Genomic DNA, 23,519 nt, shown 5'->3' on the forward strand with positions numbered 1-23,519 from the left:
GAGCTGGGGAGGGGTCTGGAGAACAGGGCTAGGGGGGAGCAGCTGAGGGAGCTGGGGGTGTTCAGGAGTAAAGGAGGCTGAGGGGAGGCCTCAGGAAGGTCCCTTCCAACCCAAAGCATTTTCTGACCCATTCTATGAACTGTGGATTTGATATCCCAAGGCACACAGTACTCCATGTGTTTATACATATATATAGAGAGAGATCTTTATCTGTCTGGTGAGCTTTTGGGGATTGCCTCATGGCTTGTGACAGGGGCTGGCAATGCCACAAGAGCAGCAGAATCTTCACATCTGCTGAAAAGCATGGCTGGGTTTGTAGCTGGGGCTGTGCAAACACCTGCTGGTGCTTCACTGCATTGTGAAATGGCAGCTTCAGGATCAGGAGTGGTCAAACCTTCTGTTGTCACAGGCTCCAGGTGAGCTGCTGGAGGATGCCAGGCATGGGACATCAGCCTGGCTTGTGGGGGATGTGGGGCAGGCTGTGGATGTGGTCTGCCTGGACCTCAGCAAGGCCTTTGACACCATCCCCCACAGCAAACTCCTGGCCAAGCTGTCAGCCCCTGGCTGGGACAGCAGCACTCTGAACTGGGTTAGGAACTGGCTGGAGGCTGAGCCCAGAGAGTGGTGGGGAATGGTGCCACAGCCAGCTGGCAGCCAGGCACCAGTGGTGTGCCCCAGGGATCACTGCAGGGCCCCATCCTGTTCAATATCTTTATTGATGATCTGGAGGAGGGCATTGAGTCCATCAGCAGTGAATGTGCAGATGACACCAAGCTGGGGGCTGGAGTTGATCTGTTAGAGGCTAGGAGAGCTCTGCAGAGGGACCTGGCCAGGCTGGGCAGATGGGCAGAGTCCAAGGGCAGGAGACTGAACACATCCAAGTGCCAGGTTCTACACATTGGCCACAGCAACCCCAGGCAGTGCTACAGGCTGGGGTCAGAGTGGCTGAGAGCAGCCAGGCAGAGAGGGACCTGGGGGTACTGGTCGATGGTAGGCTGAACATGAGCCTGCAGTGTGCCCAGGTGACCAAGAAGGCCAAGGGCATCCTGGATCAGGAAGAGTGTGGCCAGCAGGAGCAGGGAAGTCATTGTGCCCTGTGCTCAGCACTGCTTAGGCCACACCTTGAGTCCTGTGTCCAGTTCTGGGCTCCTCAGGTTAGGAAAGATGTTGAGCTGCTGGAAGGTGTCCAGAGAAGGGCAACAAAGCTGGGGAGGGGTCTGGAGCACAGCCCTGTGAGGAGAGGCTGAGGGAGCTGGGGTTGCTTAGCCTGGAGAAGAGGAGGCTCAGGGGAGCTCTCTCCAACTCCCTGCAGGGAGGTTGTAGCCAGGTGGGGGTTGGTTGCTTCTCCCAGGCAAGCAGCACCAGAACAAGAGGACACAGTCTCAGGCTGTGCCAGGGGAGGTTTAGGCTGGAGGTGAGGAGAAAGTTCTTCCCAGCAAGAGAGATTGGCCCTTGGGATGTGCTGCCCAGGGAGGTGGTGGAGTTCCTGTCCCTGGAGGTGTTTAAGAGGGGATTGGATGTGGCACTTGGAGCCATGGTTTAGTTGTCAGGAGGTGTTGGGTGGGAGGTTGGCCTTGATGATCTCTGAGGTCTTTTCCAGCCTTATTTATTCTATATTTTCATGAAGAAACCTCAGAAGCATTGTTCAGGATCAGAGACTGCTGGAAGAATCCCAGCAGCTCCTTAGAAAATGAGCTAAAAAGATAAAGCTTGAAGAAATGAGGGAAATGATCCCCAGAAGCCTTCCTTCCCCAGCTGCTCCAGCTCCCAGGCTGCACACTCTGTTTCCAGCTTGGAGCTTGTGCTGCTGCCATCACCCAGCAGAAACAGGGCTCAGGTATGCAAGATAAGTCTGTGGATAATGGGGAAGGAAAAAATGTTGAGGCATACTACACTTGGAGTATTTACATTCCTGTTTGTGCAATTACCTTAATTAAAGAGTAATTATTTCCCTCACAGATAGGCTTATCTCCAACATGAAGCTACCTGCCTGCCAGGAGCAAACACTGAAACCCACCAAAAGTGCATATTTTATGGGTTTTAACTGTCTCCTGTAGCTTTTCTGCACTTTAAATCCTGCCTCCAGCCCAAGGAAAGTCATTGTTCTCCTCCTTTGGGGTTCAGGGTTTGCTCAACATCTTCATCAATGACATTGATGAGGGAACAGAGAGTCTGCTCAGCAGGTTTGCTGATGACACCAAACTGGGAGGCTTGGCTGAGGCACCTGAAGGTTGTGAGGCCCATTCAGAGACTTGGACAGGCTGAGAGCTGGGCAGAGAGGAACCCAGTGAGGCTCAACAAGGAGAAGTGCAGAGTCCTGCACCTGGGCAGGAAGAATAAACTGCAGCAGGACAGGCTGGGAGGGGATCTGCTGGAGAGCAGCCCTTGGAGTGCTGGTGGGCAGCAAGTTCTGCATGGGACAGCAATGTGTCCTGGGGGCCAAGAAGGCCAATGGGGTCCTGGGGTGCATTGGGAAGACTGTGTCCAGCAGATCCAGGGACGTTCTCCTCCTCCTCAGCTCTGCCCTGCTGAGACCTCATCTTGATTATTGCCTTCAGTTCTGGGCTCCCCAGGTCAGGAGGGACAGGGATCTGCTGGAGAGAGTCCAGCAGAGGGCAAGGAAGATGATTAGGGGACTGGAGCACTGCCTGGTGAGGAGAGGCTGAGAGCCCTAGGGCTGTTCAGCCTGGAGAGGAGAAGACTGAGAGGGGACTTAATAAATGTTCATCAATATCTGAGGGCTGGGGGTCAGGAGGGAGGGGACAGGGACAGCCTCTGCTCACTTGCTCCCTGGGATAGCACAAGGAGCAAAGGATGTAAGCTGCAGCACAGGAGGTTCCATCTCAACATGAGGAAGAACTTCTTCACTGTAAAGGTCCTAGAGCCCTGGAGCAGGCTGCCCAGAGAGGTTGTGGAGTCTTCTTCTGTGGAGCCTTTGCAGCCCTGTCTGGCTGTGTTCCTGTGTGACCTGTGCTGGATTCTATGCTCCTGCTCTGGCAGGGGAGTTGGACTCGATGATCTCTTTGTGTCCCTTCCAAGCCCTGACATCCTGTGAGCCTGTTTGTGAGAAGCAGGCAGGCTGCTGACAATGGCAGCAGGATCTCCAGAAGCCTGGAGTCAGCTGGCTAACACAGAGGTGCCTTCACCTGGTGTGGAGTAACAGAGGAAAGCAGAAACTGCTAACAGGGTTAGGAATGAAAGGCTAAGAGGAGCCAAGAGGAAAATGAGGATTCACAGTCATTGAAGCATAGAACTGTTTTGGTTGGAAGGGACCTTTAGGATCATTGTGTCCAGCTTTCAACATAAGAACTACCACCTTCAGCCCTACACCACCATGGCCATAAACCCTGTGCCCAGGTGCCATGGCCACAGGTTTCTAGAACAGCTGCAGGGATGGGGACTCCACCCCCTCTCTGGGCAGCCTCTGCCAATGTCACCTTCCTTCTCCTGAGGGTCTTTAGCTTCTGCTGCTTTGTGCCTGGGCAGAGCACCCAGACAGACCAGGCCCTTGGACTTAGAACCACAGAATTGTCAGGGTTGGAAGGGACCTCAAAGCTCATCCAGTTCCAACCCCCCTGCCATGGCCAGGGACACCTCACACTACAGCAGGTTGCTCACAGCCACATCCAGCCTGGCTGCAAACACCTCCAGGCAGGAGGCTTCCACCACCTCCCTGGGGGAGACTTCATCTGGGAGATCCTGGAATATGGAGCCAGGCTCAGGCTCCTGCAGCTGATGGAAACCAGCAAGGAAGCATCTGCAGATAGCCTTTAGTTTGGAGAGGAGGAGGCTGAGGGAGATGTCATGGCTCTACAGCTCCCTGAAAGGAGGCTGTGGAGAGCTTGGTGCTGGCCTCAAGCTTCTCTCAGGTCATCAGTGACAGAACAAGAGGGAATGGCCTCAAGCTGTGACTGGGGAGGTTTAAGCTGGAGAGTAGGAAACCATTTTCATGGCAAGAGTGGTCAGGGATTGGAATGTGCTGCCCAGGGAGGTGGTGGAGTCCCCAAGCCTGGCTGTGTTTCAAGGTGGTTTGGATGTGGTGCTTGGGGGCTCTGGTTTAGGGGTGACCCTTGCAGAGTAGGGTTCTGGGTTGGACTTGGTGATCCTGAGGCTCTCTTCCAAGCTGAATGGTTCTGTGATTCTGTGATCCTTTGGGCTGGCATTTGTACTCCAGATTCTCTTGCCAAGACAGCCCATACTTTGTGAGACCCTTCAGAAGAGCTGTGCTGTGACACAAGGAGCTATTTAGGCCAGAAATAACCTTTGAGATGAGCTCCAGCCATGAAGTTGTGCTTAAAGCACTGTGTGAAGGAAGCCTTCTGTTTGTAGGCAATCCACACCAGGCAGGCCAGAGGATGCATGCAGGATATTGTCAGCAGGAGTGATATGGAATGGAATGGAATGGAATGGAATGGAATGGAATGGAATGGAATGGAATGGAATGGAATGGAATGGAATGGAATGGAATGGGATGGAATGGGATGGAATGGAAAGTAAAGGAATGGATTGGAATGGAATGGAATGGAATGGAATGGAATGGAATGGAATGGAATGGAATGGAATAGAAAGAATAGAATAGAATGGAATGGAATAGAATAGAATAGAATAGAATAGAATAGAATAGAATAGAATAGAATAGAATAGAATAGAATAGAATAGCATTAACCAGGTTGGAAAAGCCTTCAGAGATCATCAAGTCCAACCTCTCACCCAACACCATCTAATCAACTAAACCATGGCACCAAGTGCCTCATCCAGGCTCTTCTTAAACACCTCCAGTGGTGGTGACTCCACCACCTCCCTGGGCAGCACATCCCAAGGGACAATCTCTCTTGCTGGGAAGAACTTTCTCCTCACCTCCAGCCTGAACCTCCCCTGGCACAGCTTGAGGCTGTGTGCTCTCCTTCTGCCACAGGAGAAGTGACTGGTCTGTCTTTAGCCACTTGACACCTCACCTGCAGTAAGCCAGGATCAAAGTGGGACAAACCAGTGGCAGAGTCTCCTGGGAGCTGCGGGGTTGCTGTGCTGCATGGGGAGGAAAGCAGGTGGGACTTCAGAACAGGTCAGCTCACACCTCTGACATCCTGCCTACAACATGAGCTAGGCAAAGCCTTCAAAGGCTGGCAGGAGTCACAGCCAGCCTCTCTGGAACCAGGGGAAGTCACAGAATCACACACACAATCACAGAATCACCAAGGTTGGAAGACACCTCAAGGATCATCAAGTTCAACCTGTCACCACAGACCCCACGACTAATCCATGGCACCAAGTGCCACCAAGTCCTCCCCAACAGGATGTTCTTTGTTTCTATGAACTGTTTCAAGAGATGTTATTTGTCTCACCAGCTGAGGCACCTTCTAACCACACTGACTTTCCCACTCCAGCCAAATCTTTCCCCACCCCACTCCCCCTTCAAGACTGGTGACTGCTGCACCCACTGTTACCAAACACTTCAGAGTTCAGCTGAGCTGAAGCTTGCTTCTTCTGCAGTCAAATCATCGTGGGAGCAAGGATTGCCCTACCAAATAATGTCAGGCAATGAGGTTTCTACAGCTGGACTGAAAAGAAGTGCCTCAAAGATATGGCAATGTTGAGATCTGCAGTGAGACACAGAGTGAGGGTTTAGTGATGCAAGAGAGAAGTGCAGGGATGAGGCCAGCCTCTGTGCTTTCATACAAGAGAGAGGCTTTTCAACCCAGACACTTCTTTTTGATGACCCAAAATTGTCTCTGATGACATCATCCAGAACTGTCAGGGCTGGAAAGGACCTCAAGGATCAGCCAGTTCCAATCCCCCTGCCATGGGCAGGGACAGTGGTGACAGATTGTCTTCTGCTGGCAAAGAGAGAGGGAGGGATGCTCCAGAGCTCCAGCATGCCACCTGGCTTCACAGCCACCCAGTGCCCTGAGAAGAGCTGCACTTGCAGCCAGACTGAACCACACTGATCTCCACAGATCTGCAGTGGAGGATTCGTAGGGCAAGGAGCAAACTCTCCTAAGCTGGCAGAAAACAGCACACTGAGAGCTGCGCTGGAAACCTGCAGAGGAGGCTGCAGGGCAGAAGCAGAGCACTGGAGCCTGGCAGAGCTGGGCTTGCATGTCACCCTGTCATAGAAACAGAGAATTGTTGTCAGGGCTGGAAGGGACCTCAAGGCTCAGCCAGTTCCAGCCCCCCTGCCCAGTCTGGCAGGGGTACTGGGACCACTGCTGTGCAATATTTTCATCAGTGATACAGAAAGGGAGATTGAGGCACCCTCAGCAGGCTTGCATATGACTCCACCTGAGTGGTGTGGGTGAGAGGAGGGCCCTGGACAGGCTGGAAAGGTGGCTGAGGAGAATCTCATGACGTTCAATAAGGCAAAGTGTGAGATCCTGCACCTTGATATCAGTTCAGGCTGGGGGATGATGAGGTGAGAGCAGCCCTGCAGAGAAGGACTTGGGGGTGCTGGTGAGTCACAGTATCACAGTATCACCAAGGTTGGAAAAGACCTCAAAGATCACTAAGACCAACCTGTCACCACAGACCTCATAACTAGACCATGGCACCAAGTGCCACATCCAGTCCCCTCTTGAACACCTCCAGGGATGGTGACTCCACCACCTCCCTGGGGTCAGAAGCTGGACAGGAGCCAGCAATGGGCACTGGCAGCACAGGTCAATGGCAGCCTGGGATGCATACAAAGCAGTGTGGCCAGAGATGGAGGGAGAGGATCCTGCACCTCTGCTCTGCCCTAAGGAGACCTCACCAGCAGTGCTGTGGGGCCCTCAACACAGGCAGGACTTGCACCTGCTGGAGTTTGTCCACAGGAGGACATAAAGATGATCAGAGGGCTTCAGAACCTCTGCTACAAAGACAGGCTGAGAGAGTTGGGGCTGTTCAGCCTGGAGAAGAGAAGGCTGCAGGGAGATCTTAGAGCTGCACTTAAACATCTGCAGGGGACCTACAGGCAGGCTGGGGAGGGGCTGTTCAGAAGGGGCTGTGGGGATAGGACCAGGGGCAATGGTTTGAAACTGGAGCAGGGCAGAGTTAGGTTGGACATCAGGAGGAAGCCCTGCACGATGAGGGTGGGGAGACACTGGCACAGGTTGCCCAGGGAGGTGGTTGAGGCCCCTCAAAACAGTCAAGCTCAGCCTGGCTGTGTCCCTGGGCAGCCTGCTCTGGCTGGAGGTGTCCCTGCTGCCTGCAGGGGGGTTGGACAAGCTGCCCTCGGAGGGTCCCTTCTGACCCGGTGCAGTCTGTGACTGGGAATGTGTGAATAACCTCGAGGAGGTTTATTCTATCAGACTTACCAAAAGAGTTTGCTAAGGCCTGGCAAAAGGTTTCGACTCACTGCAAAGAACCGAATTTTCCCACCGGTTACTTGTGCTGAGGTTTCAGTGCGGGGGCTGCAAACCGAGCTGCAGAGTGCCGGCGAGCAGCGCCCTGCCGGCAGCAACCCCTGTGCATGCAGGGAGCCCTCGGAGCTTTTTTTGGCCCTATCCTGCCCTCCAGTGGTTTAACAGCAGCACATGAGGCAGAATCACAGCTCGGTAGGGTTGGAGCCCACCTCCAGACAAAAACCCCCACCCAAAATTAAAGTTGCTCTTTGCAAAAGACCAACCAAACAAACAAACAAAAAGCTGTTCTTTGCTAAAGAAAGAAAAACCCAACCAAAACACAAATTAAACTTGTTCTATGGAATGGAATGGAATGGAATGGAATGGAATGGAATGGAATGGAATGGAATAGAATAGAATAGAATAGAATAGAATAGAATAGAATAGAATAGAATAGAATAGAATAGAATAGAATAGAATAGAATAGAATAGAATAGAATAGAATAGAATAGAATTAACCAGGTTGGAAAAGACCTCAGAGATCATCAAGTCCAACCTCTCACCCAACACCATCTGATCAACTAAACCATGGCACCAAGTGCCTCAGCCAGGCTCTTCCTAAACACCTCCAGTGATGGTGACTCCACCACCTCCCTGGGCAGCACATCCCAAGGGCCAATCTCTCTTGCTGGGAAGAATTTCTTCCCAACCTCCAGCCTGAACCTCCCCTGGCACAGCTTGAGACTGTGTCCTCTTGTTCTGGTGATGCTTGCCTGCCTGGCAGAAGAGACCAACCCCTGCCTGGCTACAACCTCCCTTCAGGGAGTTGGAGAGAGCAAGAAGGTCTCCCCTGAGCCTCCTCTTCTCCAGGCTAAGCAACCCCAGCTCCCTCAGCCTCTCCTCACAGGGCTGTGCTCCAGACCCCTCCCCAGCTTTGTTGCCCTTCTCTGGACACCTTCCAGCAGCTCAACATCTTTCCTAACCTGAGGAGCCCAGAACTGGACACAGGACTCCAGGTGTGGCCTAAGCAGTGCTGAGCACAGGGCACAATGACCTCCCTGTTCCTGCTGGCCACACTCTTCCTGATGCAGGCCAGGATGCCCTTGGCCTTCTTGGCCACCTGGGCACACTGCAGGCTCATGTTCAGCCTACCATCAACCAGCACCCCCAGGTCCCTCTCTGCCTGGCTGCTCTCAGCCACTCTGACCCCAGCCTGCAGCACTGCCTGGGGTTGCTGTGGCCAATGTGTAGAACCTGGCACTTGGATGTGTTCAATCTCCTGCCCTTGGACTCTGCCCATCTGCCCAGCCTAGCCAGGTCCCTCTGCAGAGCTCTCCTAGCCTCTAACAGATCAACTCCTGCCCCCAGCTTGGTGTCATCTGCACATTCACTGCTGATGGACTCAATGCCCTCATCCAGATCATCAGTGAAGATATTGACCAGGCTGGGGCCCAGCACTGAATGGTTGGCCTGGGTGAGCTTCAAGGCCTTTTCCAGCTGAAATGACTCTGCTAGTCTATCAGAATGTCTCCTTTCTGTAGCCAGCATCCTGAGCAGGGGTTCTGGAAAGGGAAATGCTGCCCCTTTACCTTTTGGCAGCAGAATTCTGCCCCATGTTGTATTTGGGTGACAGACAAAGTTGTTCTAGGGCCTGAGCAGACTTTTGCAGGAACTTCCTTTGGCAGCTGACCCACCAAGGGGCACTGCCTGTGGCTTTGGGAGGAGAAGGCTGCAATCAGCAAGGGAGGGTCCTTGCCTTGCTGATTGCAACAGAGGCAGAAGAAATTACATTAGAGGAGGTTTGGAGGGAGCATTAGCATGTGCCAGGAGTTATCATATTCACATACACTAGAGGGGGGGTGGGAGAGAGTCAGGGATGGCTCATCCTATCTCTTCAGAACTATAAATCAGCTCTTTCCTGCCTATTCAACCTCTTCTCTCCTGCTCTGCCTTCAGGAAGAACAGACAGAGCCCAGGCTCCCATGCCCAGAGCATGAGGGCTAGGCAGAAAACTGCTCCTATGACTTTGCCCTGGCACTGCAAGCCCAGAGGCAGTCCTGAGAGTGGCTGTGACCATACCTGCACTGCACAGGTCCAGCTGGGTTAAAGGCACCAAGAAGGACAGAGGTGATAGGGGAGGTGCAAACAGATTAGGGGACTGGAACACCTCTGAGGAGAGGAGAGGAGAGGAGAGGAGAGGAGAGGAGAGGAGAGGAGAGGAGAGGAGAGGAGAGGAGAGGAGAGGAGAGGAGAGGAGAGGAGAGGAGAGGAGAGGAGAGGAGAGGAGAGGAGAGGAGAGGAGAGGAGAGGAGAGGAGAGGAGAGGAGAGGAGAGGAGAGGAGAGGAGAGGAGAGGAGAGGAGAGGAGAGGAGAGGAGAGGAGAGGAGAGGAGAGGAGAGGAGAGGAGAGGAGAGGAGAGGAGAGGAGAGGAGAGGAGAGGAGAGGAGAGGAGAGGAGAGGAGAGGAGAGGAGAGGAGAGGAGAGGAGAGGAGAGGAGAGGAGAGGAGAGGAGAGGAGAGGAGAGGAGAGGAGAGGAGAGGAGAGGAGAGGAGAGGAGAGGAGAGGAGAGGAGAGGAGAGGAGAGGAGAGGAGAGGAGAGGAGAGGAGAGGAGAGGAGAGGAGAGGAGAGGAGAGGAGAGGAGAGGAGAGGAGAGGAGAGGAGAGGAGAGGAGAGGAGAGGAGAGGAGAGGAGAGGAGAGGAGAGGAGAGGAGAGGAGAGGAGAGGAGAGGAGAGGAGAGGAGAGGAGAGGAGAGGAGAGGAGAGGAGAGGAGAGGAGAGGAGAGGAGAGGAGAGGAGAGGAGAGGAGAGGAGAGGAGAGGAGAGGAGAGGAGAGGAGAGGAGAGGAGAGGAGAGGAGAGGAGAGGAGAGGAGAGGAGAGGAGAGGAGAGGAGAGGAGATTAACCAGGTTGAAAAAGACCTTCCAGATCATCAAGTCCAACCTCTCACCCAGCACCATCTGATCAACTAAACCATGGCACCAAGTGCCTCAGCCAGTCCCCTCTTAAACACCTCCAGTGATGGTGACTCCACCACCTCCCTGGGCAGCACATCCCAAGGGCCAATCTCTCTTGCTGGGAAGAACTTTCTCCTCCCCTCCAGCCTGAACCTCCCCTGGCACAGCTTGAGACTGTGTCCTCTTGTTCTGCTGCTGCTTGCCTCCTGGGAGAAGAGACCAACCCCCACCTGGCTACAACCTCCCTTCAGGGAGTTGTACACAGCAAGAAGGTCTCCCCTGAGCCTCCTCTTCTCCAGGCTAAGCAACCCCAGCTCCCTCAGCCTCTCCTCACAGGGCTGTGCTCCAGACCCCTCCCCAGCTTTGTTGCCATTCTCTGGACACCTTCCAGCAACTCAACATCTTTCCTAACCTGAGGAGCCCAGAACTGTTCACAGGACTCAAGGTGGTCACAAGGACTCAAGGGTAGCCAGCTGCTACCCTTACACCATGCACCTGCACCTCCAGCTGCTGCTTCATTTCCCTGAGGTGCAGCCCTTTGGTTCGTGGGTGGATCACAGACAGCTCGCACTCCAGAGCTGCTGAGGGGTGATGCTGATGCTGCTCATCTCCACTTTGTGTAGTCAGAGAAGGACCAGGTGGTGCACACCACAGGCTGAGCACATGCAGAGGCTGGCTCTAGAGCTCTGCCTCAGGAGCCCTGCAGCAGAACAGCTGCAGGAGTAGCACAGGAGGCAGCACCCAGCAATGAAGTGGGAAGTGGGAAGTGATGGTCCTGAGGCTGTTATTGCATAGCAGCAGCAAATTACTTCACTTGGGAAGGACCTTCAAGAGCATCCAGCCCAACCATTCTCTAACTCTACCAAGGCTGGGGCTCAACCATGGCCCTCAGCACCACAGCTCTGCCTCTTGGAAACACCTCCAGGGATGGGGATTCAACCACCTCCCTGGGCAGCCTGGGCCAAGCTTTGTTTTGTGATGGGTTTAATTTCATAGTTTCATAGTTTCATTCAGGGTTGGAAGGGACCACAAGGATCAGCTAGTTCCAACCCCCCTGCCATGGGCAGGGACACCCCACACTAGATCAGCCTGGCCAGAGCCTTAGCTTAAAGCTGGAGGTGGGGAGATTCAGGCTAGATGTGAGGAGAAGGTTCTTCCCCATGAGAGTGGTGAAGCCCTGGAATGGGTTGTCCAGGGAGGTGGTTGAGGCCCCAGCCCTGGAGGTGTTTAAGCCCAGGCTGGATGAGGCTCTGGCCAGGCTGATCTAGTGTGGGGTGTCCCTGCCCATGGCAGGGGGGTTGGAACTGGATGATCCTTGTGGTCCCTTCCAACCCTGACTGATACTATGATACTATGATACTATGATCTTCAGCCAGCTGTCAATCAGCATCCCCAGGCTGGTCCCTGCTGGGCAGCCCTGCAGGCGCTCTGCCCCAGGCACAGCTTCCCCAGCCGTGTGCGTGGGACTGCAGGGACATCTGTGTGTGTGCAGGGAGCCTCAGCAGCTGCTCAGCTGCACACCACCGGCCCTGCTGCTGCACAGCTCGGGTGAAGTCCCACAGCTGAAGAAGGAAAACTCCCTTCCTGTCCCTTTGCAATCAGCTGCCAGGCAGTGTGCTGCCCTGCGGGCTGGGGGGAGCCGTTCCCAGGAGCGCTCCCAGCGCCGGTCCTGCTCAGAAGGACAAAGAAGCAGCAAAAAAGAAGTCAGCTCCTGAGTCTTTAGCACGAAGGAGAGAAGCTCTCCCCTGAGAGCTGGGCCCTGCGGCACACACGTTGCTGTCTGCTGTTTGCAGGTCTAGTTGCTCTTCAGGAATCAGCTACTGATGCCTCCGGGCAGCCCTGAAAATGGCTCAGGGTTAAGTCGGAGGCCTGGGCAACATCCCAGGAACAATATGCCCAGCTTTCCCAGGAGCATTTGGTTCCCATTGTTTCCTAATGTTTTGTTTGGGGTGGTTTTTTTTTTCCACTTGCTTCCTAATTGTTCCCATCTCCTGTACCCAGTAGGCCCTTCAGCAGAGCCAAGTAATATAGAAGGCTCATCAGGAAGTCTCACAGCATAGAGGGTGAAAAGCTACAATGGCTTCGAGGGATAAACTGGGCCAAAATATGCAGTGCCCAAAGCTCTTAATCTGCCTGCAATTAAGATACTATCTGAGCAAATAAGCACCGCCAGCCTGGAGAACTCTGGAGCCACAACTGCCTGAGAGGAGTCACCAAGAGAGAGGCTCTCAAAGAAAAGTGCTGGATGCAGCTGCAGCATGTCAACCTGTGCAGCTCAACAGCTGGGAGAGGCTTCTTTGTCTCACAGAAGCACAGAGAACCTCCAGCTGGAAGAGACCTCAAAGGTTGTCCAGTCCAACCTTCAACCCAGCACTGCAGGGTCAATCCTAAACCATGCCCTAAGCACCACCTCCACTGCTGCTTGAACACCTCCAGGGATGGTGACTGCAGCAGTGCCCTGGGCAGGACATTCCAATGTCTGAGAACACTTCCAGTGCAGAAATATTTCCTAGCATCCAGCCTGAACCTCCCCTGGGGCAGCTTGGAGCCATTGCCTCTGCTCCTGTCCCTTGCCAGCAAGGAGCAGAGGCTGTCCCCTCCTCACTGCAACCTCCCTGCAGGGAGCTGGAGAGAGCAATGAATCACAGAATCACAGAAACAGTCAGGTTGGAAGAGAGCCTCAGGATCACCAAGTCCAACCCAGAACCCTTCTCTGCAAGGGTCACCCCTAAACCAGAGCCCCAAGCACCACATCCAAACCACCTTGAAACACAGCCAGGCTTGGGGATTCCACCACCTCCCTGGGCAGCACATTCCAAGCCCTGACCACTCTTGCCATGAAAAAGGTTTCCTCCTCTCCAGTCTAACCCTGCCCAGTCACAGCTTGAGGCCATTCCCTCTTGTTCTGTCACTAATGACCTGTGAGCAGAGACCAGCAGCAGCCTCTCCACAGCCTCCTTTCAGGGAGCTGTAGAGCCATGAGGTATGCCCTCAGCCTCTTCCTTTCCAAACTAAAGGCTATCTGGAGATGCTTCCTTGCTGGCTTCCATCAGCTGCAGGAGCCTGAGCCTGGCTCCACATTCCAGGATCTCCCAGATGAAGTCTCCCCCAGGGAGGTGGTGGAAGCCTCATCCCTGGAGGTGTTTGCAGCCAGGCTGGATGTGGCTGTGAGCAACCTGCTGTAGTGTGAGGTGTCCCTGCCTGACCACTCTTGCTGGGAAAAATGTTTCCTACTCTCCAGTCTAACCCTGCTCAGCTGCAGCTTGAGGCTATTCCCTCTTGTTCTGTCACTGATTACCTGTGAGAAAAGATCAGCACAAACCTCTCCACAACCTCCTTTCAGGGAGCTGTAGAGAGCCATGAGGTCTCCCTCAGCCTCCTCTTCTACCCTGAAGCCAGCTGCTGCCAGAGATTTGGATCCCATGGTGGAGTTGAACTCAGTGGTTTATTTTCCCCCCTGCTCTCAGTGCAGCTGAGGAATTTCTCCAAAGCCCAGCTCTTCTCAGAGCAGTCTGTAGCTTTAGCAGGCCAATGATGCACAGCATTTCTCTCCAGCCCAGGTGTGTGCCTTCCTGTCCACACTTCTGTCCTGTGGTAACATCAGGGGAGATCCCTGGGGTTCATGGTCAGGAAAGAGAAAGGTGAAGACCAGGTTGGAGGTTTTGAAAAGCATGGATGGAGACACCTGGCCCCAGCTTTCCAACTGCTGTCTGCCCTGCTGCAGGATCTCCACGGAGAAGATCAGGCTGCCCCTGAAAAGCTGATGAGGTTTGACAGCAGGAGGGTTTGACACTCCAAGTGCTTGTTGCCAAGTGAATGCTCTTCCACGGGTGATGGCCAGGACCTGGGCAACAGAAGGAAGCAATTATAGCACAGCAGGTCTCGAAGGGTCCAACAGATGTGGTTTCAGGAGGCAGGTAGTCACACCCTGCCTCCTACTGCCAGCACCACAGCATCACAGAATTGTTAAGAGCTGAAAAGGACCTCAAGGATCAGCCAGTTCCACCCCACTGCCATGGGCAGGGACACCTCACACTACAGCAGGTTGCTCACAGCCACATCCAGCCTGGCTGCAAAAACCTCCAGGCAGGAGGCTTCCACCACCTCCCTGAGCAATCTGTGCCAGTCTCTCACCACCCTCATGGGCAACAACTTCTTCCTCACATCCAATCTCAATCTACCCATTTCTAGTTTTGCTCCATCCCCCCCAGTCCTATCACTCCCTGACACCCTCAAAAGTCCCTCCCCAGATTTCTTGGAGCCCCCTTCAGATACTGCAAGGCCACAAGAAGCTCTCCTCAGAGCCTTCTCTTCTCCATACTGCACAGCCCCAACTCCCTCAGTCTGTCTGCACAGCAGAGCAGCTCCAGCCCTCTGCTCATCCTCGTGGCCCTTCTCTGGACACCTTTCAGCACCTCCAGATCCTTCCTGGCACAGAGGCTCCAGCACTGGACCCAGAGCTCCAGCTGTGGTCTCAGCCTAGTGGAGCAGAGGGGCAGAATCCCCTCCCTGGCCCTGCTGGCTACACTTCTCTTGGAGGGACACACATTGAGGGGTTAGTGCCAGCTGGTCTGATGAGCTCATGTTAAACACATCTCCCATGCAGAATGAGCTGTAGAACAGGAAACTTCCAGGAGACAGCAGATCAGTCACAGCTAACAGCAGCCCAGAGCAGAGTGAATGAGCTGACATTTCGAACTGAGGCTGATGTGACAACTGAGCAGCCCCAGCAGCAAAGCAGCCTTTGGCAACAAGCAGGTAGCAGCACTGCTGTTCACAGGGGGTGGTCTGCAGAGTGCTGTGCCCACAGAAGGGGGTCCTGGAGGGAAGGGATAAAGCAGAGCATTGGGAGGAGAGAGTAAAACAAACCCAGTCTGGAAATGCATGGCAGGGAGGGATTCAGCTGCACTGCAATCAAGGAAACTCAATTAACTGTTTACAGCTGGTTATGATCTCCTTTTAATGAGAGAAAAGAGAATGATCTCGAATGGAATGCACAGCCCCATCTGCATGGCCAGGCCCAAGCCCTTTTCACACCCTTTCCTATATTTATAATGAAGAAGGAAGCCTTCTGCTGACGTGCCTCAGGAAGAATGAGAAAGTACTTAGGTAAGGCACAGAGCAGTTTCAAGGCCTCCTGCAAAGTGAGTTGGAATGGAATGGGATGGAATAGAATAGAATAGAATAGAATAGAATAGAATAGAATAGAATAGAATAGAATAGAATAGAATAGAATAGAATAGAATAGAATAGAATAGAATAGAATAGAATAGAATGAATAGGTTTGAAGAGACCTTCAAGATCATCGCGTCCAACCTATCATCCAACACCACCTAATCAACTAACCCGTGGCACCAAGCACCCTGTCAAGTCTCCTCCTGAACACCTCCAGGGATGGTGACTCCACCACCTCCCCAGGCAGCACATTCCAATGGGCAATCACTCTCTCTGTGTAGAACTTCCTCCAAACCTCCAGCCTAAACCTCCCCTGGCACAGCTTGAGACTGTGTCCTCTTGTTCTGGTGCTGCTTGCCTGGAAGAAGCAACCAACCCCCACCTGGCTACAACCTCCCTTCAGGAACTTGTAGACAGCAATAAGGTCACCCCTGAGCCTCCTCCTCTCCAGGCTAAGCAACCCCAGCTCCCTCAGCCTCTCCTCACAGGCCTGTGTTCCAAACCCCTCACCAACTTCGTTGCCCTTCTCTGGACTCGTTCCAGCAAGTCAACCTCCTTCCTAAACTGAGGGGCCCAGAACTGGACACAGGACTCAAGGTGCAGCCTAAGCAGTGCAGTGTGCAGGGGCAGAATGACCTCCCTGCTCCTGCTGGCCACACTGTTCCTGATGCAGGCCAGGATGTATGTTGTGTACACATTCATCTGCATTTCATCCTGCTTGCAAATTCAGCTCTTCTCCATTTCTGCTTCTCTGACTGAGTTAGCATTGGTTTCTTTGAGGGAGGGGTGAAGAACTGAACTTCCTCTCACCACCACAGCTGCTGAGGCTGCTCAGCCTGGGTCTGCCTTGCCTGGGAGTGTGTCTCCTGAAGCCTCTGACGTGAGCAAGCTGTAACCTGCCTTGCTTGGCCCGGGGCTGCCTGCCCGCAGGTCACATCTCGTGCGTAAGGCAGGCTGGCAGTGGGGAGGAAGCAGGACGCAGCCCTGAGCCCAAATCAGCAGACTGCACTCCCAACCTTTACAGTGCAAGTTTCCTTTAGCAATGCCTCCTTTTCCCCCTCTCTATTTTCATTTGTTAGTGGGAAAAAATAATAAATCATGAAACCCAAATGATATGGATAGAAGCAGTTGTGTGCTGGGGTCAGCAGCGTGCTTGGCACAGGCCTGGCCCAAGGAAGGGGATGAAGTAATTACACACCCAGCCTCCCTGCATGGAAAAGCATAGACTCATAGAATCAGTAAGGTTGGAAAAGACCTCAGAGATTATCAAGTCCAACTTCTCACCCAACACCTCCTGACAACTAAACCAGGGCCCCAAGTGCCACATCCAATCCCCTCTTGAACACCCCCAGGGACGGTGACTCCACCACCTCCCTGGGCAGCACATCCCAAGGGCCAGTCTCTCTTGCTGGGAAGAACTGTCTCCTCACCTCCAGCCTAAACCTCCCCTGGCACAGCTTGAGACTGTGTCCTCTTGTTCTGGTGCTGCTTGCCTGGGAGAAGAAACCAACTCCCACCTGGGAGGGAGGGAGCCTGGTTGCAAACAGGAAGGAAAAGCTGAGCCTTGGTGGTGGTTTAGCCTCGTAAGAGAAAAACGTGATCTGCAGTAACAGCAGACACCACAAGATGTCCTTCCTGGTGCAGAAATGGGGGAAACAGGCAGCATTTTTGGCTGAAAACGTTTCACTGTCTGAAGAGAAGCATTGCCAGCACAGCCAGAGAGGTGATTCTGCCACTCTGCTCTGCTGAGACCTCACCTGCAGTGCTGTGTGCAGGTCCTCAACACAGGAAGGACCTGGAACTGATGGAGAGGGTCCAGAGGAGGGACATGGAAATGCTCAGGGGGTTGGAATAGCTCTGCTATGAGGACAGGCTGAGGGAGCTGGGGGTGTTCATCCTGGAGAAGAGAAGGCTCCAGGGAGACCTTAGAGCAGCCTGCCAGTGCCTGAAGGGGGCTACAAGAAGGCTGCAGAGAGACTGTTTGCAAAGGCCTGCAGGGACAGGTCCAGGAGCAATGGCTTCAAACTAGAGCAGAGCAGATTGAGATTGGATGTGAGGAACAAGTTCTGCATCAGGAGGGTGGTGGAACACTGCAACAGGTTGCCCAGGGAGGTGGTTGAGGCTCCATGCCTGGAGATCTTCAAGGTGAGGCTGGACAGGGCTCTGGGCAACCTGATCTAGTTGAGGATGCTTCTGCTGAGCTAGACCTTTGGAGGACCCTTCCATCCCAGACCATTCTATGATTCCATGATTCTGTGATGGCAGGGGGGTTGGAACTGGCTGATCCTTGAGGTCCCTTCCAGCCCTGGCAGTTCTATGATTCTCTGACTCTAAACACAGGAGGTACTGTGTGAGCTCCCTCCTGCCACTGAGCATCTCTGCTGCAGAAGTGCTCAGGGTTTGCTCCATCTGTATCCACAGCTGCAGGACTGAAGGATATAAACCCAAGCCCTTGGGAGTGTTCTTCAGATCCTATTTCTTCAGAGGTCAGGACAGCTCTGCTGGTACCCCCCTGCAGAACCCTCCCACACCTGCCCTTGAGCTCCAACGCTGCTGCACCCAGCACTGCTGCTGCACAGCACCAGAAGTCTTCTCCTCGCAGCTCGTCAGGGTCTCCCTGGCGGCATAAAGCGATCGTGTGCTAAGGTGGGGACCGCGGAGCAGCCCCCAGGGAGGGGAAGCTCCGTGAGCACCCCGCGCAGAGCCTGAATGCAGCAGTGCGAGAAGGCTGCGCTGGGTGGTGGCCTGGACCCGCCGCAGAGCAGGGCAGCGCCGCGCTGGGCTGGCGACGAGCTCCAAAGCTCGGCCAGAGGGGAACCAAAGCTGAGTGTGGAGAGCAGGACGCTGTGGCCGGCTGCCTTGGAGCTCTGTGGCAGCACTCAGCCTGCAGACAGGGGACGCTGGACCCCTGCCCATGCTCCTGTGCAGCTGCTGCCCTCACTGCTGCTCACTTGTCTGCCATGCAGGGGGGAAGATGCCTGGGAGCCCTCTGGCTCCTCAGCCAGGAGCCCTCGGGGCTGGTCAGCCGAGGAGGGTCTCCAGGAGGGATCCCAGGCGTGGTCTGCAGTCGCTGTCTAAAAGGAGAGACCTCTGCTGGTTGTACCTTCGCTAAGAAGGCAGCTTGAGGCTCCTCGCTGAGCATCCCAGCAACACTGGAGCTGAGGGTGAGGGGAAGAAGGCAGAGTCTTCTCACGTCATGGCTGTATGTCTGCTGGAGGTGATGAGGAGGGGAGTGCTGCCAAGGTGTCTGCACCTGAGAAGGGGTTACACAGGGGGGCAGCCCTCTGTCCCCCACCACAACCACGCATCAACTGGTCAGGGTTCCCTGGAGGCCCTGGTTTAGGGGGAACAGACTCAGACCTGTCTGAGAGCAGCCAGGCAGAAAGGGACCGAAAGGGACCTGGGGTAGTGGTTGATAGTAGGCTGAACAGGAGCCAGCAGTGAGCCCAGGGGGCCAAGAAAGCCAAGGGCATCCTGGCCTGCATCAGGAAGAGTTTGGCCAGCAGGAGCAGGGAAGTCATTGTGCCCTGTGCTCAGCACTGCTTAGGCCACACCTGGAGTCCTGTGTCCAGTTCTGGGCTCCTCAGGTTAGGAAAGATGTTGAGATGCTGGAAGGTGTCCAGAGAAGGGCAACAAAGCTGGGGAGGGGTCTGGAGCACAGCCCTGTGAGGAGAGGCTGAGGGAGCTGGGGTTGCTTGGCCTGGGGAAGAGGAGGCTCAGGGGAGACCTTCTTGCTCTCTGCAACTCCCTGAAGGGAGGTTGTAGCCAGGTGGGGGTTGGTCTCTTCTCCTAGGCAGGCACCCAGCACCAGAACAAGAGGACACAGTCTCAAGCTGTGCCAGGGGAGGTTTAGGCTGGAGGTTAGGAAGAAATTCTTCCCAGCAAGAGAGATTGGCCCTTGGGATGTGCTGCCCAGGGAGGTGGTGGAGTCACCATCATTAGAGGTGTTCAGGAGGAGACTTGATAGGGTGCTTGGAGCCATGGTTTAGTTGATTAGATGGTGTTGGGTGATAGGTTGGACTCGATGATCTTGAAGGTCTTTTCCAACCTATTCTATTCTATTCTATTCTGTTCTATTCTATTCTATTCTCTTGTTCTGTCACTGGTGCCTGGGAGAAGAGACAAATCCACAGTTACAGACTGAGCTTGGACAACATCCAGGGCCCTCACCTAAAGGACCTTCACATCAGACACCAAGTGGTCTTGCCCCTTGAATTTCCAGAGTTGGAAGGAGAGGACTGGGAATGGTGCAGGGCAGGGCAGTTCATCTCTGTCACAGAATCACAGAACTGTCAGGGCTGGAAGGGACCTCAAGGATCAGCCAGTTCCAACCCCCCTGCCATGGGCAGGGACACCTCACACTACAGCAGGTTGCTCACAGCCACATCCAGCCTGGCTGCAAAAACCTCCAGGGATGAGGCTTCCACCACCTCCCTGGGCAACCTGTGCCAGTCTCTCACCACCTCCATGGGGAACAACTTCTTCCTAACATCCAATCTGAATCTACCCACTTCAGGTTTTGTTCCATCCCCCCCAGTCCTATCACTCCCTGACACCCTCAAAAGTCCCTCCCCAGCTTTCTTGGAGCCCCCTGCAGATACTGCAAGGCCACAAGAAGGTCTCCTCAGAGTCTTCTCTTCTCCAGACTGAACAACCCCAACTCTCTCAGTCTGTCCTCATAGAAGTGCTCCAGCCCTACTGCAGTCCCTGCTTTCCCCACAGCCCTCACAGAGGCTTCTCCCCATGCAAATGCCCCACAGGAAGCCCTCAGCTGCTGCCCAGGCCTCAGCAGTTACAGGAAACCTCTCCCCCCTGCTCCCCTTCCCAGAAGTCAGCCCTGCCTCCGCCTCTGCCTGCACGCTCAGGCCAAGCTCCAGCCCGAGGGGAGCTTTACACCTGCCTTACAACCTGGTGAAATAAGGTCCTTCTGGAAGCAGTGACCTAGCTGCAGAGCAATGCTCAGAGGCACCATGGTACTGCCAGAGCTCTCTGTCACTTTATGAGGTGCTGGAGCTGGAGGTGACAGCCCCAGCGCAGGCAGAGCTGGCAGTACCTGGCTGGGACCCTTATTGAGGGGCTGAGTGGCTGCAGGGTGCCTGCTGGCAGCCATGGGGGTGGAAGGTTTCCCCTGCAGCAGTCCTGGCACCTACTAAATCACAGAATCACTGAATGACTCAGCTTGGGAAGGGTCCTCAGAGATCACCTACTCCAAACCCCCTGCCATGGGCAGGGACACCTCTCAACTAGACTCAGCTGCTCAAGCCTCATCCAGGCTGGCCTTGAGCAGCCCCAGGGACAACAACATGAGCTGAAAGAGGTGAAGGCTGTGGCTGGCAGGAGCTCTGTGGATGGATGGGAGCTTCCCCTGGTAAAGCACACTCACCTGAGAGCAGGCTATGGCCCCTGAAGAGCCTGCAGGTTTTTCTGCTGCTTAGCCCTGAAGCAAAGCAAACAAAACCAGGTTTGTAGCTAAAGCTATTGGTCAGCTTCAGGGAAGGGCAGTGGTGAGAGCTCCTTCTCACCCAGCCTCTGACAAAGAAAATCAGAGGATAGGAGTATGGTGAGGGTGGAAGGGCCCTCTGGCATCATCCAGTCCAACCCCCCTTGCTCCAGGGGGAATGGAATAGGATAGGATAGGATGGAATAGAATAGAATAGAATAGAATAGAATAGAATAGAATAGAATAGAATAGAATAGAATAGAATAGAATTAAGCAGGTTAGAAAAGACCTTCCAGATCATCCAGTCCAACCTCTCACCCAACACCATCTGATCAACTCAACCATGGCACCAAGTGCCTCGTCCAGGCTCTTCCTAAATACCTCCAGGGATGGTGACTCCACCACCTCCCTGGGCAGCACATCCCAATGGCCAATCTCTCTTGCTGGGAAGAACTTTCTCCTCACATCCAGCCTAACCTCCCCTGGCACAGCTTGAGACTGTGTCCTCTTGTTCTGCTGCTGGCTGCCTGGGAGAAGAGACCAACCCCCACCTGGCTACAGCCTCCCTGCAGGGAGTTGGAGAGAGCAAGAAGGTCTCCCCTGAGCCTCCTCTTCTCCAGGCTAAGCAACCCCAGCTCCCTCAGCCTCTCCTCCCAGGGCTGTGCTCCAGACCCCTCCCCAGCTTTCTTGCCCTTCTCTGGACACCTTCCAGCAGCTCAACATCTTTCCTAACCTGAGGAGCCCAGAACTGGACACAGGACTCAAGGTGTGGCCTAAGCAATGCTGAGCACAGGGCACAATGACTTCCCTGCTCCTGCTAACCACACTCTTCCTGATGCAGGCCAGGATGCCCTTGGCCTTCTTGGCCACCTGGGCACACTGCTGGCTCATGTTCAGCCTAGTGTCAACCACTACCCCCAGGTCCCTCTCTGCCTGGCTGCTCTCAGCCACTCTGACCCCAGCCTGTAGCTCTGCCTGGGGTTGCTGTGGCCAATGTGCAGAACCTGGCACTTGGATGTGTTCAATCTCCTGCCCTTGAACTCTGCCCATCTGTCCAGCCTGTCCAGGTCCCTCTGCAGAGCTCTCCTAGCCTCTAACAGATCAACTCCTGCCCCCAGCTTGGTGTCATCTGCAAATTCACTGCTGATGGACTCCATCCCCTCCTCCAGATCATCAATAAAGATATTGAACAGGCTGGGGCCCAGCACTGATCCCAGGGGGACACCACTGGTGCCTGGCTGCCAGCTGGCTGTGGCACCATTCCCCACCACTCTCTGGGCTCAGCCTCCAGCCAGTTCCTGACCCAGCTCAGAGTGCTGCTGTCCAAGCCAGGGGCTGGCAGCTTGGCCAGGAGTTTGCTGTGGGGGATGGTGTCCAAGGCCTTGCTGAAGTCCAGGCAGACCTCATCCACAGTTCACCAAATGTACACATTCACACTGGGACTATTGCAATGCTTCCAGAGAAGCTGCTCAGCACTCTCTGTAGGTCTGGCCTGGCTGCTGGGCTCTGCTGGGCTGCCATGCTGAGGTCTCAGCAGCCTGGCTTTGTGCTGTGATGAATTTCCATAATTGCTCTAAGTTTGCCATTAGTCAAAGTGAGGCAGGAAGAAACCCAATTATGGAACTAGCCTGCTGGGACTGGAATCCAGAGCTGGGCTGCTAAAGCCCAGCTGTCAGTCATGCTCAGTCCTGGACTTGAGCAGCTGGCAGCTCTGTAAGAGCAAAGGAACATTAGTAATGAGCTCCCTGAGCACTGCTGCTGCTCCCCACCAGAACAGAGAAATTTGCCCTTGGGATGTGCTGCCCAAGGAGGTGGTGGAGTCACCATCCCTGGAGGTGTTTAGGAAGAGCCTGGATGAGGCACTTGGAGCCACCTCCCTGGGCAGCACATCCCAATGGACAATATCTCTTGCTGGGAAGAATTTCTTCCTCACCTCCAGCCTAAACCTCCCCTGGCACAGCTTGAGACTGTGTCCTCTTGTTCTGCTGCTGGGTGCCTGCCTGGGAGAAGAGACCAACCCCCACCTGGCTACAACCTCCCTGCAGGGAGTTGGAGAGAGCAAGAAGGTCTCCCCTGAGCCTCCTCTTCTGCAGGCTAAGCAACCCCAGCTCCCTCAGCCTCTCCTCACAGGGCTGTGCTCCAGACCCCTCCCCAGCTTTCTTGCCCTTCTCTGGACACCTTCCAGCAGCTCAACATCTTTCCTAACCTGAGGAGCCCAGAACTGGACACAGAACTCAAGGTGTGGCCTAAGCAGTGCTGAGCACAGGGCACAATGACTTCCCTGCTCCTGCTGGCCACACTCTTCCTGATGCAGGCCAGGATGCCCTTGGCCTTCTTGGCCACCTGGGCACAGTGCTGGCTCATGTTCAGCCTACTATCAACCACTACCCCCAGGTCCCTTTCTGCCTGGTTGTGGTGTGCCAACATCTGCTGGCTGGCATGGGCCTGTGGAAGGGGAGCTAGGGATGCACTCCCAGCCCCACTGCAGCGTGGGAGGAAATGGGCTCTTGATCATTGTTCCAAGTGAATGGAAGTGGGAGGCAGAGCAGCTTGCCAAGAGGAGCAGTCAGCAATTAGTGACAAATGGCTTTGCTCTTTCTAGGCTTTGCAGACGTGGGGATGGGCCAAGCACTC

This window comes from Melanerpes formicivorus, unplaced genomic scaffold (assembly GCF_026170545.1).
Source record: "Melanerpes formicivorus ecotype bairdi unplaced genomic scaffold, bMelFor1.0.p_v2 SCAF_66, whole genome shotgun sequence".
NCBI lineage: Eukaryota > Metazoa > Chordata > Aves > Piciformes > Picidae > Melanerpes > Melanerpes formicivorus.